Genomic DNA, 17,161 nt, shown 5'->3' on the forward strand with positions numbered 1-17,161 from the left:
TAAAGGGAGACTCTTGTTTGAAGCGAATTAACACTGAATGATAGTGTTTCCAGTAATTGGTGACTGATTCATAAATTTATCATATAACTTACCATTAACAAATAAAACATGGCACGGACCAAACATGTTTGTGCATGTTTTAGTGTGTTATTATTATAATAACCATGCATTCCTCTGCTAACCATACATTACGAAGGCAGCTTCCTTATGCACATATGTTGTTACATGCTTAGTTTTATTGAATCATTAGCTTAAGAAATTAACAGATATCTTGTGTTATTGCATTTCAACCACAATCAACATCAAATGATTATTTTATTAACATTGGACAGCATTATAATATTACTGGACAGCATGCTAGCAAAGGTACAGTATGTTTGGCATGTTTGGGTTTTGATTTGATTTGATTTAATATAAACCCAGTGATCTATCATGTATCTACTCATCTCAATTCTTGAGTATAGAAGCCAGGCAGCATGGTGCTCATTCCATCCAGACCTTTGACCAACTATCAGAAGGCCCTGATGAAAATCGCAAGCGAACCACCTTCCAGTTGTCTACGGTCGATTGTACATGTGTTGGCAACCTCATATGCGGTTCTGGTCTACAGGAACTGCTGGAAACACTATACGCTCCAACCAGTCACTGCTTAGTGGTAAAGCTGCAACCAGAGCTGCCAAAGGCATTTCCTGGTATATACTGCACTGAATGCCCATTATGTTGTCAAAAACATTCCAGTATCCAATCCCTACATATGGAGACCTTACATCAGTAATGAGGCTTCTTCAAATATTCAACAACACCCTTCTGTAGATTTCCGCAATGTCAATCCTGTCACAGCATGTACTGTTGATATGGATTTAGATCTTTGTAGTTCCCTGGCTGAATCTACTGGGGATGTTTTGTTTGTTTGTTGTTTCACGCGGCACTCCAATATTCCAGCAATATGATGTCAATCCAGTGATTGACATCATGAGCATCGATCCATGCAATTAGGATACGATGGCATGGAAAAATCAAGTCGGCGAGCCTGACCACCCAATCCCATTAGACGCCTCTTACGACAAGCATAGTGGCCTTTTATGGCAAGCATTGGTTGCGGAAGACCTATTCTAACCCAGATCTTTATTGAGGATGTATCCAACAACAACCTTTCAGAAGCAGCAAAGATATATGACATGCCTCTAAATGACAAAATCTCAGCAGGGTGCGTATGTGACGTGGTTGTTCCTGACCAGAGTTCTGATAGAACTTGATACCTACAAAAGAATTGTTGGGAAATATACAAACAATTAATAGAATTCTATGCTCTAAGGAAGGTTCCTGCAGAAAAGGTATTAAAAAAAAGTGATCAAGCCAGATCAACCACAAAATTAGACGAAAAAACGACAAAGTCCTGGTTTGATGGATAAATAGTTTTAACATACATGTTGACCCTGCACTAAGCAATATTCCATCTATATGACGGCGATCTGTAAATAATCAATTCTGGACCAGACAATCCAGTGATTTACATCATGAACATCGATCCACGCAATTGGGATATGATGACATGCAACAACCATGTCAGCGAGCCTGACCACCTGATCCTGTTAGTCGCCTCTTACGAAGCATAGTTGCCTTTCACGGCAACCATGGGTTGCTGAAGACATATTCTACCCGAATCTTCACAGGTTTCTGACAAAGCGTATAGCAAAAGATAATATTTTATGACTTTCTCCAACCTAAATTTTCGTAGACTTACAATATATTATTTTCGCTAACTATCACAATAATTAAAAGGTTAAAAGTGGAAACATTCATGTTTCCCAGGAATTGTGTCCCCAATGAAGACAGGATATTTTGCAAAAAATCTAAGAACATGTAGCAGGGAACCAGCTCTGGAAAAAATAGAATTTATGACACCAATTTTCTAACAGTCTTGATAAGTATCTCTTAGATGATGAGCTTGCAAAATCTCTTGAGCTTCAGTAATTTTCTGAGAAAACTTGACCCCATTTCACTTCTCTCACTAACATTTCGTATCTATAAGGGGCACTGGTGGCCCAGTCGCCTAAGGCCCCACGATTCGCTGTGTAGAGTTGCGTCCCTTGGGCACGCCAGAAACCTATAATTGCGGGTTCGAACCCCGGTTCGCCCCGATTATGTTTCTAGTTTTGTCATCACCATACCTGTGCTCATGGGTTTCACCGAAGTGGAAAACGTCTGAGACCTGCATCACTTCCGGCTTTCCTCCCACATTAAGCTGACACGCCGCGATATAACTGGAATACTGTTAAAAGCGATGTTAAACCCTACTCACTCACTCACTCATATCTCTAACTTAAATGGGGTTTTTTCAAAAATGTTCGAAATACTAATGAATACATATCACAAAACGTTTTAAAATACCAGTACATCGTGTGTCAAAAGCGGGCATATTTTCACCTAATTGGCTTTACTTAGCAAAGTGTAAATAAGCACAAGTACCAAGTTCTGAATGACAAGGTTGATTGGTTGGTTGCTTTGTTTTTTTAACGCCACACTTAGCAATATTCCAGCTATTTGACGGCGGTCTGTAATTAATCGAGTCTGGACCTGACAATCCAGTGATCAATATTATGATCCCGTTAGTCACCGGGATCGGGTGGTCAGGCTAGCTGACTTGGTTGATGCATGTCATCGATCCTGAATGACAAGGAACTGTTCTGACAGATGTACTGTATTTCACATGAACCCACTGCTGACGTGTCCTTTGTCAAGTTGGCAGCTTTGATGACATCACACCTCTCATTATAATGGCCAAATCACTATCAATATGGTTGTTCGAAAAGGTGTTGTACATAGTTTTAGATCTTTTATTATCAACCAAAACTGTCTCCCACAGGAGATATGCTTGGGTGAGATCAAGACATATCTACATTGCAGATATCACTGCAATGAAACTGCATCACAATGCTTTGCAGGTCATTGTGACATCATTGGTTACCATGACGTAACAATCAAATGACATCACTTATGGCTCGGGTACTGTGCCACATTCCTCAAAGCGATCTTAGCACTATGCTGATCGTAAACCCATGTTAAAGTATTGAACTTATGATCACCTTAGAGCTAAGATTGCTTTGAGGAATGGGGCCAAGAAGCGGTTAGCAGTACTTTTTACACTTAAGACACTGCTTATTACTGTCTTCAAACTGAAAAAGTTGAAAGAATGATGTTGGATGATAAATAAAGTCTCATCCTCATGTCTTTTGATATGATATATATCAAGACATGTTGGTGCAAGTGGAAAAACTTGACAAGCATCAGTTGGAGCATTGATATGTTTGATATCAAAAGACACGAGGGTGAGATTCTCTATTTATCGGACAAGTAAATTTTAGCTGGGACCGGTATTTTGGTTTTGCTATCGGCCCACATGACCGTCAGATAAAATGCCACCAGAAACAGTGTAGATCATGGGGGAAGGACTTTATCACAGGACTTCGATCTTTTAGAGAAGCATCTCAGAAATCGCAATACATGAATCATCACTGCAATAAATTGCAATATGGAAGTCAGGCCAATACCCACCACTTGTTCTAAGGTGTGAGTTTAGTTAAAAAATGAAAATACAGTAAAGAAAGTTTCTAAATTGTGTTAGACTTGTTAGACTTGTTAGACATGTTAGATGAACCAAATGAAAAGTAGTAACACTCAACTTGGGATGAGAAATTCTTGTCAATTTCACTATGAAAATATCTGATATGTAGGGGAAAGAATACTTAAATTATTGATTCTTCAGAACTTTTTAAAACTGATAAATTAAAAAAATATATATATATAAAATCTCAATTATTGAGAACTCAAGACACAGTGTAAATAAATAAGGGATAAGGGACTCTAAACACTGGAATGGATATTTATCATTTTATGACCTTGTTTTGGAATACAACTTGCGCCATATACAATTTGAAACAAGATTTTCAAACATGGATTAATGTTTATATTGCAGGATGTTTTTAGTTACCAGTAAACTATGAAGTGGCTTTGCATGTGTGACATATTGACAGTCTACTTTTGGTTCCAATATCACCTTATCAAAGAAGGCTTTTACGCATTTGAGCTTGGTCTTGCAAGTAACTAAATGATAATATGCAGCCACAGATTTCAGAGTGGGTGACAGGAATTCTCCAAGCCCATACAATCCTAGGTAGCAAGTGCGTATTGGTGAGGACAGACCAACTATGTCTACACACCTATGGCATCTGTTTGAGTTTCCCAGCCAGAAGGCCAATCCTGATCGGGGATAGACATGGTCACTAGTCTGTTTGTTCAAGACTAGTGAAGACTTTGAGGGACTAGTTGTTTAATTTGTTTTATCCCAAACTCTCGTTCTTTAACATCAACCACCGGTCCAAAATGAGCTTCAGACTAGTTTGATATGACAACTGCTGTCTACCTGTACAGATAACAACACATCAACATCTCCAGCAGTGCAAACAACACATGCATTGGCCAACACGTTAGTGTTCTTAATGTTAATGTCTTATCCTGATGTGTCACTAATCAAACATGTCTTGGATATAAAGGGAACGCTTGTGATGTCATCCTCTGATATCGCAGGGATTGACTTAGCCCGCGATTCCGCGATATTCTCGCATTGTTGTCGTAGATATCGCATCAACATTCAATCGGCGCGATTGAAAATCGCGAGGAGCTTTCAATAGTTTTATCTGCATTAACACTCTCATTTTCACCAACAAAAATCTAAAATGTCGTATTGGTTGAATAAATTTATCTACGGTACCTAAAAATGTCAATACAAAACCTACACGCTTGTTTATTCCATCGTCAAATGTTGTCACTCGAAACAGCGATTGGCATACTCGCAACATTGCATGCTACATTTGTATCTCTTAATACTGTGCATAACCGATTCCTATATCACTGCATGGAGCTTTGCATCAGCTGACAATGGCGGAGTGCGCAACATTTTTTTTTATCCCCGATTGGCAAACAAGTGTTTGTTTTTACAAACAAAACACTTTGGTAGCGCACAAATATGTTATTCCGTGATCTACAAATCCAAGACATGAAACATATTTTTTTAAGACTTAAATCATAGCAGAAATCAAAGACATTGAATTACATGTATGTGCGTCCGTGCAGAAGTCAAGAGAGAAAAAGGCAATCACGGGTAAAGTTTCAAAACACGAGCAAATTTCGATTTTGGAATGACAGCAAAACAAAAACTAAATGAATATAAATACAACTCTTTCTCAATAATAATCTACAAATTGCGGATCAGAAACGATCGTAATTTAGATGAGATTCGCCTAGCCAGTGACGGCACCAGTGGAAGAGCTTTCATGAACGTACCCTCGTGCAAGAATGGCCACCGTGCGTGAATTACAAATTTTGAACTATTTCTAGTGGCCCACGTTTGCTTCCAAATTTGCCATAAAAAAATTGAAAACTGTGACTTAATCATTCAAATGTAACTCTTAAACATTGTTAATGTCAACAGTCTTTTCAACTTCCGGTTACTCGTAAACATTTTCTGGCTGCTGCACATGGCAAACACGCCGTCTTCTGTGTGAAATAAATGACTTAAATGTTGCTAATTAAAAAAGAGGGTGAACCTGGAGCAATAGTCGTTGTATAATAAACTGATTCATTGATTAATTAATTGAAAAGTGCATATTGATAGGATTTCATTTGATACGATCAGAGACCAGGCATCTGATATGGAACACACTTCAGACGGAAATAAGACGGCGAAATTGATGAAAGCACTGCAATGTAAATAATTTATATTTTTGCCAACAAACTGTAATACCATACGCTATTTCATGTCATCACTCTAAATATATTGAATTACGATCTAAACACACATTGTCGAAATTTGATAACTGCGGATTGTTGTCTCCTGCATGCCAACGACATGAACAGCTGATGGTGGTAAACGATCTATAATTGTCCTCGCGAATAATTCCCCATCAAGTCAACAATGAACAGAAATACATAAATATTAGTGTAATTTATTCTTAAGTAGAACAGAAGTGTAAGTTGAATGTATTTTTTTGTTAATACGAATGATAATATTTTTAAATAGAATCTACATGTATTCGCAGTGGAATAATAAATGTTCCAAAATAGGATATATCCATATAATCTAGTAATATTACTTGCAACATTATTTGAGTCACAAGTACCAAAAATCAAATACAGTTTTCACACTGTGTGAATATGAAATATCTCTGAAAATTAGCAAAATCTCATCACACGCCAAAAAATCTCATTGCTTTTGGACCAGGGGAGATTTTCTCTCATAGGTAAAAATTTCCAGGATAATCCCTGGATATGGAATGCCACTCCCCAGAGTTTTCATCAACATTTAGTAGCCTTGAAAGGAAAAAGGTTTCATGTCTGCATCAATGCACTAAAGTACTCACAGGAATGAAAAAAAAATGTTTTTTCCATCTCAGATTTTAAATAAATGCTGTTAATATACAAAATATATAAATATTCAAACAACTCAATTAGTACAAATTGGGCCTTGGCACAAATACAGCGTATCAAAGGTTTTTATGTCTTTTTACACACGTAAAAGAGTGTAAAAATATGAACAAAACAGACTTGTGAAACTGAGCATAACCAGGTGTTAGTAGATCAAGGTGAATGTCCATGACCTATGACACCTTGACGACAGGTGCTTGAAACCCACGTGCATGTGATTTGTCAGTGGTTAGTGATTTGTGAGTGGTTTTGTGGGATAGTGAATCATCGTCAAAATATCAGAACGTAAAAGTAACATATTCCCTTCTCAAACAACAACTTACATGTCATTATTATTATGTACATGAACATAGCTGTTATTTTTATTGTTGTTTTGATAACTTTTTTCCAAGGCTAATTTGCATAATGCCTATAGCCTGTTTCTGCCATGTCAATTTGGACTTAGTTTTATTTTTGAATGTTGAAAGTGCCTACAAATAACCTCCAGTAAAGTACATTTTGTATTGAGCACTGAGATAAAACTAGCAAATCCAGACTAGTACTTTTCCAGTTGTTTTATTATTTCGTATTTACATCTACGTAATACTTTGTGTCGATTATTTAATCCAGCAAAACAGGTTTTTTTAATTTCCATGAGTACTTTAGGTGGACATACTTGTGCTCACTGTGTGAACTGAGCTCATTTGCATATGGCAGGAGTTGAAACAATGTTCTTTCCATGTGATGTCATTCCACTCATGGCAGGAAAATGGTTTCAACTGTTTTCATTGTTCTTATTATTTCACAATAACTTTTGCCTTTGAGTACATAATACCACAACTTTGGAAAATACTTCATTCTGATTGGTCAATCGGGGGTTTCATATCCCAAAATAGACCTCAAATTGAAACAACTTATTTAACAAAAACTTACTAAAGAGTTACATAGTTATAGCATAGAGATTGAGACTTAGATTTTTTCAGTCAATAAACATCATACCTTTTGCATCACAATGAGCCATGTGACGGTCTAATATTCAGTGTTTGAAAAGCATGGAAGTCATGAGATCGTCGTCACAACCCTAATTCTAAAAGATTTAGGGTGTTCCTAGATTCAAATACTAACAAGAGTTTGCCACTAACGTAGCTATATCCCCCACCCCTGTTGCAGAATAATTAAATCTAAACAAATCCTAACCTTTTTTAACCGAGGTGTAAATTTGGAACCTAAGTCCATCTATTTGCCATGGAAACGTAAAAAATAAACATGTCTAAAATTGCTAAATAGCAAAAGGCATCAATTCAGCATGTACCTGACAAACATGCAAAGTTTCATGAAAAAATATTGAATGGTTTAAGAGTTATGCTCCGGAAACGAACCCTACCCTCACCATGCTCACAGAACCTAAGTCCATCTTGTTGCCATGGAAATGTAAAAACTAAACATTTCTAAAATTTCTAAATTGCAAAAGGCACCAGTTCAGCATGTACTTGACAGACCTGCATAGTTTCATGAAAAAATATTGAACGGTTTCAGAGTTATGCTACGGAAACGAAACATGACGGACGGAGCCCGTTTCTGTTTTCCCCGCCAACTTTGTTGGGCGGGGGATAATCTAGCCGCAAAGGTCAAGGACCCCCCCCTCCCCCCAACCTTAAAAATTGCTAGGAACTAGTAACTCTGCAAGACATCAGATCTCCAGATAACTTTTTGAGCAATTGAGTTTTTACTTGAAGGTTTCTATCTTAATTGGGTTATTACATTTTTGATTCGGTAATCCATATTCTATTCATCACTCTATTAGGTAAACATTTTGAGATTAAAAAGTGTATGCAATAATGTTTTAGATGTATATAACGGTTCTGAATATAGGCTTGACTCGGAAAGTAAATAAGCTTGTAATTTAGTTTAGAAAAATTAGCTTCGCTGTATGCATGCTTAAAAAGCTTAATTGGGCATTTACTCGTGCTGTTTCTATACATTTGAGTTTTTCATTAAATACATGCGCTTCTGTACGCAAATTAAATTAAAGTAATTGGGTTTGAATATATATTTTTTTTAGGGGGGGGGGGGGGGATTTTACGCAAATAGGCAGGTTATCTGTAGCTCTTTATTTCCTTAGGGATGATCGCTTTTTTATTGACTACAGATGTCACGCTTCACCAATACAACGATAATATTCTCTGACAATATGATATGTAAAAAGCACTTACCTGTATCGATTCATATTTTAATCCTGTAATCGATTCATATTTTATTTCCGTTTTGTGTCACAGACCCATATACTCAATCATTTCTTTTTGTGGGCATATCTAAGGTACTTCATGAACAGGGAATTTGCTATTTCTTTAATGATAGAAAATACTTCTGTTGACAGTATGACACTCAGGCTTTATCTGCAATAAAGTACTGATTGAATGAGACATATATATTTTCCAATACGAGAGCAGATATTCAGGAAGTTGCAAGCCTTTATTAACGTTTATACCCAATGAATCATAAATAAATGCAAAATTGTATCGCGATATGTATGATATTGTGAGCAAAGTATTGTGATGCATATCATACCAGGAGACATGTCTTATCGTGACATCCCTAGATGCTACTTGCGCTCAATGCTTCTCACATAGAGGTATATTGAAAAAACAAGCATGAAATACTCATATCCCCCACCAATATGACATGTCCAGTTGTGTGCAATGCAATAGCTCCTGTGAACTATGTTCACTGACCTTTTTGTAAATGGCCTTATTGCAGCACTAAAAAAGTTCTTACCTTACTGGTGAATTAATTACAGTTTATGATAGAATATGTAACTGAGTTGTGTTATTACTTAAATAAATTTCTAAAATTTATAAATAGCAAAAGGCAACAATTCAGCATGTGCCTGGTAGATATGCAAGAAGGTATTTAACAGTTTTGTGTTTCACTCCTGAAATGAACACCACCCTTATGGAACCTAAGACCAACTTGTTGCCATGGAAACAAAAAAAAATTAGAAATTTCTAAAATTCCTCTAGGATACAACTATAGGACAATCTCTGCCTTAGGTCTCAAAGACCAGCAACCAGTTTTTAGTTTTTGTGAGAATCCATCGGAAGCAAACTCACGATCTTCGGATTGGTAGCCCAACAGCTAACATACTGAGCTACGTCCACACTGTAAAACTTAGTGCAAATTTACCTAGTCATGCCTAAGACGTTATGAGTGAGTGAGTGAGTTGGGTTTAATGCAGCTTCTTACAGTATTCCAGTTATATTGCGCTGTGTCAGCTTAATGTGGGAGGAAAGCCCGAAGTGATGCAGCTCTCTGACATTTACCACTTTGGTGAAACCCATGAGCACGGGTATGGTGCTAGAAACATAATCAGGGCGAACCGGGATTCAAACCCACAATTCTAGGTTTCTGGCGTGCCCAAGGGACCTAACTCTTCACAGCGAATTGCGGCGCCTTAGACTGCGTATTCAAATTTCTGTTACCCACTAGTTTTTACACATGGGTATTTAAGTTAAATATTCAAAAACACTATTCATCTAATCCCTGCAAACTGGTGTCGTGTGGGTTCGAGAGCTTTATGGGACTCAAAAATACCACGATACTTCCACAAGAAAGTGTGATGGCAAATGATCGTGATGTAACTGTCATCGTGGAGTTTGGCAAGGTTGACGGAATGCCCCTTTATAATTTCAAAATAAGTTGCTGATTTGCTAATCGAATACGCAGGGTTACTTCACAATATTTTGATAATACGCACAAGTTTTATTTTTGTAGCGTATCTGTAATGCTCGTTGCGTATTTGATACGCTTAGATTATATTTTACTGTGTATTTCTGCATTTCTGATGCGTATTTCACGCAGATACGCAGCTTATCTGGAGCTCTGTGGGACTCAACCCAAAACAAGAGTCATCAGAAAGATGACATATCCCTCCCAGCTGCTGTCTGTAAAGTAAACACGAGTAAATGTGCTATTCTGTATTCTGTGTTTTTTTTTTATGCAAACAAATGACAAATTACAAGAAACAATGACTAAACAAGTGTACAGTCACGAAGTCATCTATATCCCCCACCCATTTTAACATGTAATGGTCCCAAACCAGGTAAGTGACCCAACATTTCTTTTAGCCCATTTCAAAATAGCTGCAATGGAAATTCTAAAATAAACATTTCTAAAACTTATTAACTTCCTTAATATCAAATGGCACCAGTTCAGTATGTGCTTTATATATATATATATATATATAAAAAGCCCAGTAAAGTTGTAACTCTCAGGCACAATACAGTAATAATTAAATAAGTGGAGTAAGATTGAACACAGTTTTAATAGGCTAGCGCTTTCAACTCGTACCACGTACGAGTCTCATCAGGTCATAACTGAATAACGGACATGAAGTAGTAACGTATAGTTACGTGACGTCATAACATTTAGGAAACTATGACGTCACAATACCAAGGTGACAATGGACAAGTAACTTACGCCTTTACATTTAACTTAGGCGCGTATTTATGAATGAAATGTTGCTCTTTTTGAAACAATGTAGGTTCACGATCAAAATTTAGCTTATATAGCAGGAAAACTAAAACGTTGCCTTTTCCACATGCTTCTAAATGTTCAGAGTGGAATCGTGCGGTTGTGTGGCTGCTTTATTTGTGAACGATGAAGATTCATTCTTCTTTTTAATTTAGGGTTCTGTCTTTCTGATATACTTTTCATTGCATCCACTGCAAACAATCAAGTAAATAACATTTCTAGTATCACAAGTCATATTTTGTTTTACAGTAAATTTAGTGTCCTTTGTAATTTGGACTGAACAGCCTTCAATTATATTGCTGCAAGTTAGGCAACGTTTGTCGACACACTTAGACACCTGTGGAGTGATGACAATAGAATCAAATTTAGAACTTGTCAAAATCTTTCTAAGATTTTTGGGTTGTCTATGGCTGTTGATAATTTTGTATTTGCTCAATATCTTCTCCATTTTAATACTTTGATTCAAAATAGGCAGGTATCGTTGAACCATGGATAATGTCTTTTCATGATTAGGGTTGAAGGTAGATACTAGAGTTAAATTATTCCCCATATTGTTTTCTTCAGATTTTTCTCTCAGTTTTAGTTGCTTGATACTTAGCGCCTTCTGTATGCTATCTTCAATTAGCTTTGCGGGATAATTTTGATCCAGTAGGAAACTCTTAAGTTCAGCAAGGCGGGTAGTTTTAACATCATTCCCGGAAACAATGGTACAAATACGTCTTGCGAGACAGTAAGGGATATTTCGTTCATGAAAGTGACATGATCCGAAATCCAAATATTGGTGCGTATCAGTATCTTTATAAAAAATATCAGTTTGTACAAATCTCCCAGATATTAAATTGATTCTTACATCGAGAAAGGTTAAACTGGATTCGCTTTTTTCCATGGTGAAATTGAGTGACGCATTAAGTGAATTTAAAATTTCATGAACAGCTGTAAGTTGACTTTCACTGGTTTTTAATATGATAAGACAGTCGTCTAAAAACCTTTTCCATGAATATTCAATTTGTTCTTACATAGATTCACCAAGAGTATCTCTCACCTTATCATAAAACATATTCTCTAAAAATCCCAACACAAGGGTTGCATAAGTAGGGGCTACCTTAGTACCCATGGCTACTCCTTTCTTTTGTGAATAATAAGATCCATCAAAATAAAACATGTTATTGGTAATAACCAACTTTAATGCATCAATGATAAACTCATCCGAAAATCTATCTGATATTTCATGGCGGTATTCTTTCAGCCAGTATCTGATAGCTTCCAGTCCGAACTCAGTTTCAATATTACTATACAAACTAACAACATCAAAACTAACTAAGATAGATCCTTCCGGTACCTCAGTAGGTAATTTACATAAAAAATCAATGTCTCTCTGAGAAAACTTTTTACATGTTTACATAAAGGCTTAAGAATGATATCTATGAAATTGCTAAGACACTGAGTACAGCTCTCGGGTCCTCCCACAATTGGTCTAATTGGTAAATCTTCGAGATTTTCAATAGAAATAACTTCACAATTTTTATCATTAATTTCCTTTTGAATACTTTTACTTTTATGTACTTTGGGTAGACCCTAAAAATTAGCGGTTTTAGGTTCAAAATTGGTAAGATAGTCCTTTTCTTTGTCTAGAATTTCGTCATCATACTTATCTAACAAATTCTTAACCTTATTCTGGACAGATTTTTCTTCTCTTTTACTAGAATTGCTATTATATTGATCATCATTTAAAATGGAAATTATCTTTCTTTGATAAAATGATTTATTCATAATAACAATAGCACCCCCTTTATCAGCTTCTTTAATAACGATGTCTGTATTATTTTTAAGATTAGTAGGGCCTTTCAATTCACATAGGTTTTGTTTTGTTTGTTTTACATGAACAGGAGCACTTTCAAGTCTGTCACAAGAGTCTTCCAAATATTTTTCTCTCCCGCGTGGAGGTATGAAACTGGATTTATTTTTCACCAGATTTTCACAATATTTCCTATTGCCTGCGTCATCATCCCATTTAACGTCGTTGTCCTCTTCAGGTTCAAAATATTCAGCCAGTCTCACTTTTCGAGTAAAGTTCTTTAAGTCTGTTTTGATAGCCTCCTGATTGGGTGTAGGTGTAAACTTTAAACCTTTTTTCAGTAAACTGACTTCATTTACACTGAGGGAATGACAAGATAGGTTTATGATTTTAGGATCTTTTATGTGATTCCCTGACTTTTCCACCTTGTGAGTCTTGGCTTTTCGTGGAAGCTGCCTCTTCCTAAAAAATATTTCTTGATTGCATTGCCGATGTAGGTAACATTGTCACCATCACACTTGTTTCCAAACGATTTGTTTTTATGATCACGTCTTGGTCCGTTGGGACCCCGTTGTCGGCCATATGTTTTAATATTCTTTAGTTTATCCCCACCTTTGTATCTATTACTCATGCGCCTTTGTATTCCACTCAGTGAACATTTAGAAGCATGCAAGGTTTTAGTTTTCCTGCTATATAAGCTAAATTTTGATCGTGAACCTACATTGTTTCAAAAAGAGCAACATTTCATTCATAAATACGCGCCTAAGTTAAATGTAAAGGCGTAAGTTATTTGTCCATTGTCACCTTGGTATTGTGACGTCATAGTTTCCTAAATGTTATGACGTCACGTAACTATACGTTACTACTTCATGTCCGTTATTCAGTTATGACCTGATGAGACTCGTACGTGGTACGAGTTGAAAGCGCTAGCCTATTAAAACTGTGTTCAATCTTACTCCACTTATTTAATTATTACTATATATATAGATAGACATGCTATGTTTGGCAAGGATATATTTAACAGTTTATTTGTTTTATTCCATAAGTGAACCCACCCTATATTAAAACTTAAATCCATCTTGTTGCCATGTAAATAGCAAAAGGCACCAGTTCAGCAAGAGTCTGATAGACATGCAAAGTTTTGTTAGGAACTTTTGAATAGGTTTTGAGTTAGGCTCCGGAAACGAACTCTACCCTATAGAACTTAAGTCCAACTTGTTCCCATGGAAACGTAATTTTTTTAAATAAAATTCCTAAATAACAAAAGGCACAACTTTAGTATGAGAGTATAATGAGACTGAAAGATTTGCCAAGTTTAGATCAAATACACTGAATGGTTTTCGAATTCTGCCCCTGAAATGAACCCCATCCCCAATTGAGTCTATGTCCAACTTCATTCCATAAAAATTTAAAAAAATAAAAATTAGAAAAATCCCAAAATATAAAAAGGCACCACTTCAGTATGTGCCTGATAGCTTTGCCAAGTTTCGATCAAATACACTGAATGGTTTTCGAATTCTGCCTGGGAAACAAACCCCATCCCCAATTGAGTCTATGTCCAACTTCATTCCACATGTTCCATAAAAAATTTAAAACATAAAAATTAGAAATATCCCAAAATATCCAAAGGCAGCACTTCAGTATGTGCCGGATAGATTTGCCAAGTTTCGATCAAATACACAGAATGATTTTGGAATTCTGCCCCGGAAAAGGAAATGATTGCGGACGGACGGACAGACAGACTGGCTGAACGCTATATCCCCCCGCATCATACTACAATTTGTACTTTACTCAGAAAGTGTTATCCCAAATATAACATTTGTTATAAACATGATAGATAGCTATAAAATAAAATAATGCATATAATAATTACAACTATTAGATTAGCGATTGTGTATCAGCTGATCAGAAAAACATGTGAGACAAACAAACTTGAATAATGATCTTCCACAGGCGCTGATTGGCGGTTAAAAAAAAGCACCTTTCTTAAAATGCTTGAGGGAGCTGCAAGCAAGACACACAGGTATACTACTATTCATTTAGTTTTAGTGATTTACAGTGATTCTTATGAAACAAGTTTTCATGTTATATGCCCAAATGTAAAGAAACAGGTGGGTACAAGCAATTGAATACCCTCCAACAACTGTGAATACCCAATCATAATCAAACCCCTGGGTAAAATACCCAAATAACCAAAAGCTTATCTAGAGCTCTGAAGTGCATTTATTTGCACACTTCGTTTCTTCGGGAGGTACAATCCCCTTAGACCCCTGTCTCAGGTCGAAAATTAAGCCCTGTATCCAAACATGTCACTACAATCTTAATTTATGTATTTTAAAGAAGTCCCACAGTAGATAGTGATCGGACTGGCAACGTTTTGATGTGTGCAACATCAAAAAATATATACATAAAAAAATGCATTCCTGTGTATAATAATGAAACTGACTGTGGACTAACTATGGAACAACATGTAAGCCATATTCTCAAAGTCCTGCTTGTTTCATCTCTGCAACATTGGAAGCGTTCGGCATCTACTCACAAAAGAAGCTGCACACACTTTGACTAGATCTTTAGTCATATCACGGCTTGACTATTGCAATAGTCTCATGATTAACACAACAAATGAACAACTCCACAGGTTCCAATGTGTACAAAATACAGCAGCACGTATTGTCACAAAGACATCAAAATGGACTCCAGTAACACCTGCTCTGATGTCGGCACAGTCGCTGCACTGGTTACCACTCAAAGCCAGAATTGAAATCTAAATTCTAACCCTGGCCTACAAATGGTATATGGAAACAGACCCATTATATCTTAACAAACTACTGCCTAAATACAAGCCTTCCAGATGTCTTTCTTCTCAGAATAAGCACCTGTTATTCCAAAGTCCCAGAAAGATGTCTCAAAACCGTTGGTCAGAGATCTTTCCAGTTCTGCGCTTCCTCGCTGTGGAACAAACTACCATTTGATCTTAAGCTGTCGTCATTGTTTGCATCCTTTAAGGCTCATCTGAAAACATACCTTTTCAGACAACACTATCCACTCTGGCTCTACTCACCTTTCATCAGCACTATTTGCTAAAACTATGTAGCGCCATGAGCATTAACTTGGTGAATGGAATCTGGCGCAGTATAAATGGACTTATTATTATTAAAACTGCCCAAGTGAAAAAATAAAATATGCTTATTAGTTCCCATTTACCATGTTTACAATCCATATATCTTACTGAGTTAAGTTACATGGTTAAGTTGAAACCAAAAAAATTAATATATATCAAAAATAGACATGTTCATAAACTGGCTTCTGCTGCAGGCAGGCTCATGTAGATCATCGAGAAGAGCTTGTGTACACTTGATGACCATTGACGTCACAGGGGATTGTTTCGCCAGTGTATCTGGCCATAAAATTACACACATTACATCCTAGGGTATTATGACGTCTTTGAACAAGTTTGTGGTACTGTATTCTAAAGGTAGGCCTATTTTGCTTCTGAATTTTTACATTTAATTCATTTTTTTCTTAATTCAAGTGGCTAAAATGATCAAAATTGGGAACTAATATACATATATTATTGTTTCAATTAACAATTTCCATTATTATGCACAGGAATGCACATGCATACCCATAACCTTCACTTATTCGACCCTTTTCAGTTACGTAATGTTGTAGGCATGACTAGGTTGTTGGTTTGTTGTTGAAACGCTGCACTCAGCAATATTCCAGCTACATATGACAGCAGTCTGTAAATAATCGAGTCTGGACCAGACAATCCAGTGATTGATATCACGAGCATCGATCCACGCAATTGGGATCGATGACATGCATCAACCAACACAGCGAGCCTGATCATCCGATCCCGTTAGTCGTCTTTTACAAAAAGGATAGTCACCTTTTACGGTAAGCATGGGTTGCTGACATGCTGAAGACCTATTTCTACTCCGGAATCTTCACGGGTAGGCGTGACTAGGTAAATTTGCACTTAGTTTTACAGTGTGGATGTAGCTCATTCGTTAAGCTGTTGAGCTATATCAATCTGAAGGTTGCGAGTTCGCGTCTGGCGGATTCTCACAAAAACTAGTTGCTTGTTTTGGAGACATGTGACCTAAGGCAGAGATTGTCCTCACGAGAAGTTGTGGTACTGTATTCTAAAGGTGGTCTGAAAGAGTATGTTGATAACTGGGTAAGACTTCCGCCCATATCCCCTAACATACACACACACACAAAAATAATGAAAAGGATTGAGTGGCAATGCATACATAAACTTTTGGAGGGGGGATACGGGCGGAAGTCTTTCCGATACCTCAATGTCACTTAAGATTGTTTCAATGTGCAGAATACCCATGGAGTATAAAATGAAAGAACAGCAAAGAA

The 17,161-nt window shown here is 36.7% G+C and overlaps 1 protein-coding gene across 5 annotated transcripts in view; it reads right to left on the reverse strand.

Annotated features, from left to right (window-relative positions):
* LOC139478925 (cAMP-dependent protein kinase catalytic subunit alpha-like) overlaps positions 1-17,161 on the reverse strand; it is a 78,071-nt gene that overhangs the window by 42,015 nt on the left and 18,895 nt on the right. The gene's annotated exons all lie outside the window — the stretch shown is intronic.

Source organism: Haliotis cracherodii, unplaced genomic scaffold, assembly GCF_022045235.1.
Source record: "Haliotis cracherodii isolate W230 unplaced genomic scaffold, xgHalCrac1.p SCAF_4, whole genome shotgun sequence".
NCBI classification, from domain to species: Eukaryota; Metazoa; Mollusca; class Gastropoda; order Lepetellida; family Haliotidae; genus Haliotis; species Haliotis cracherodii.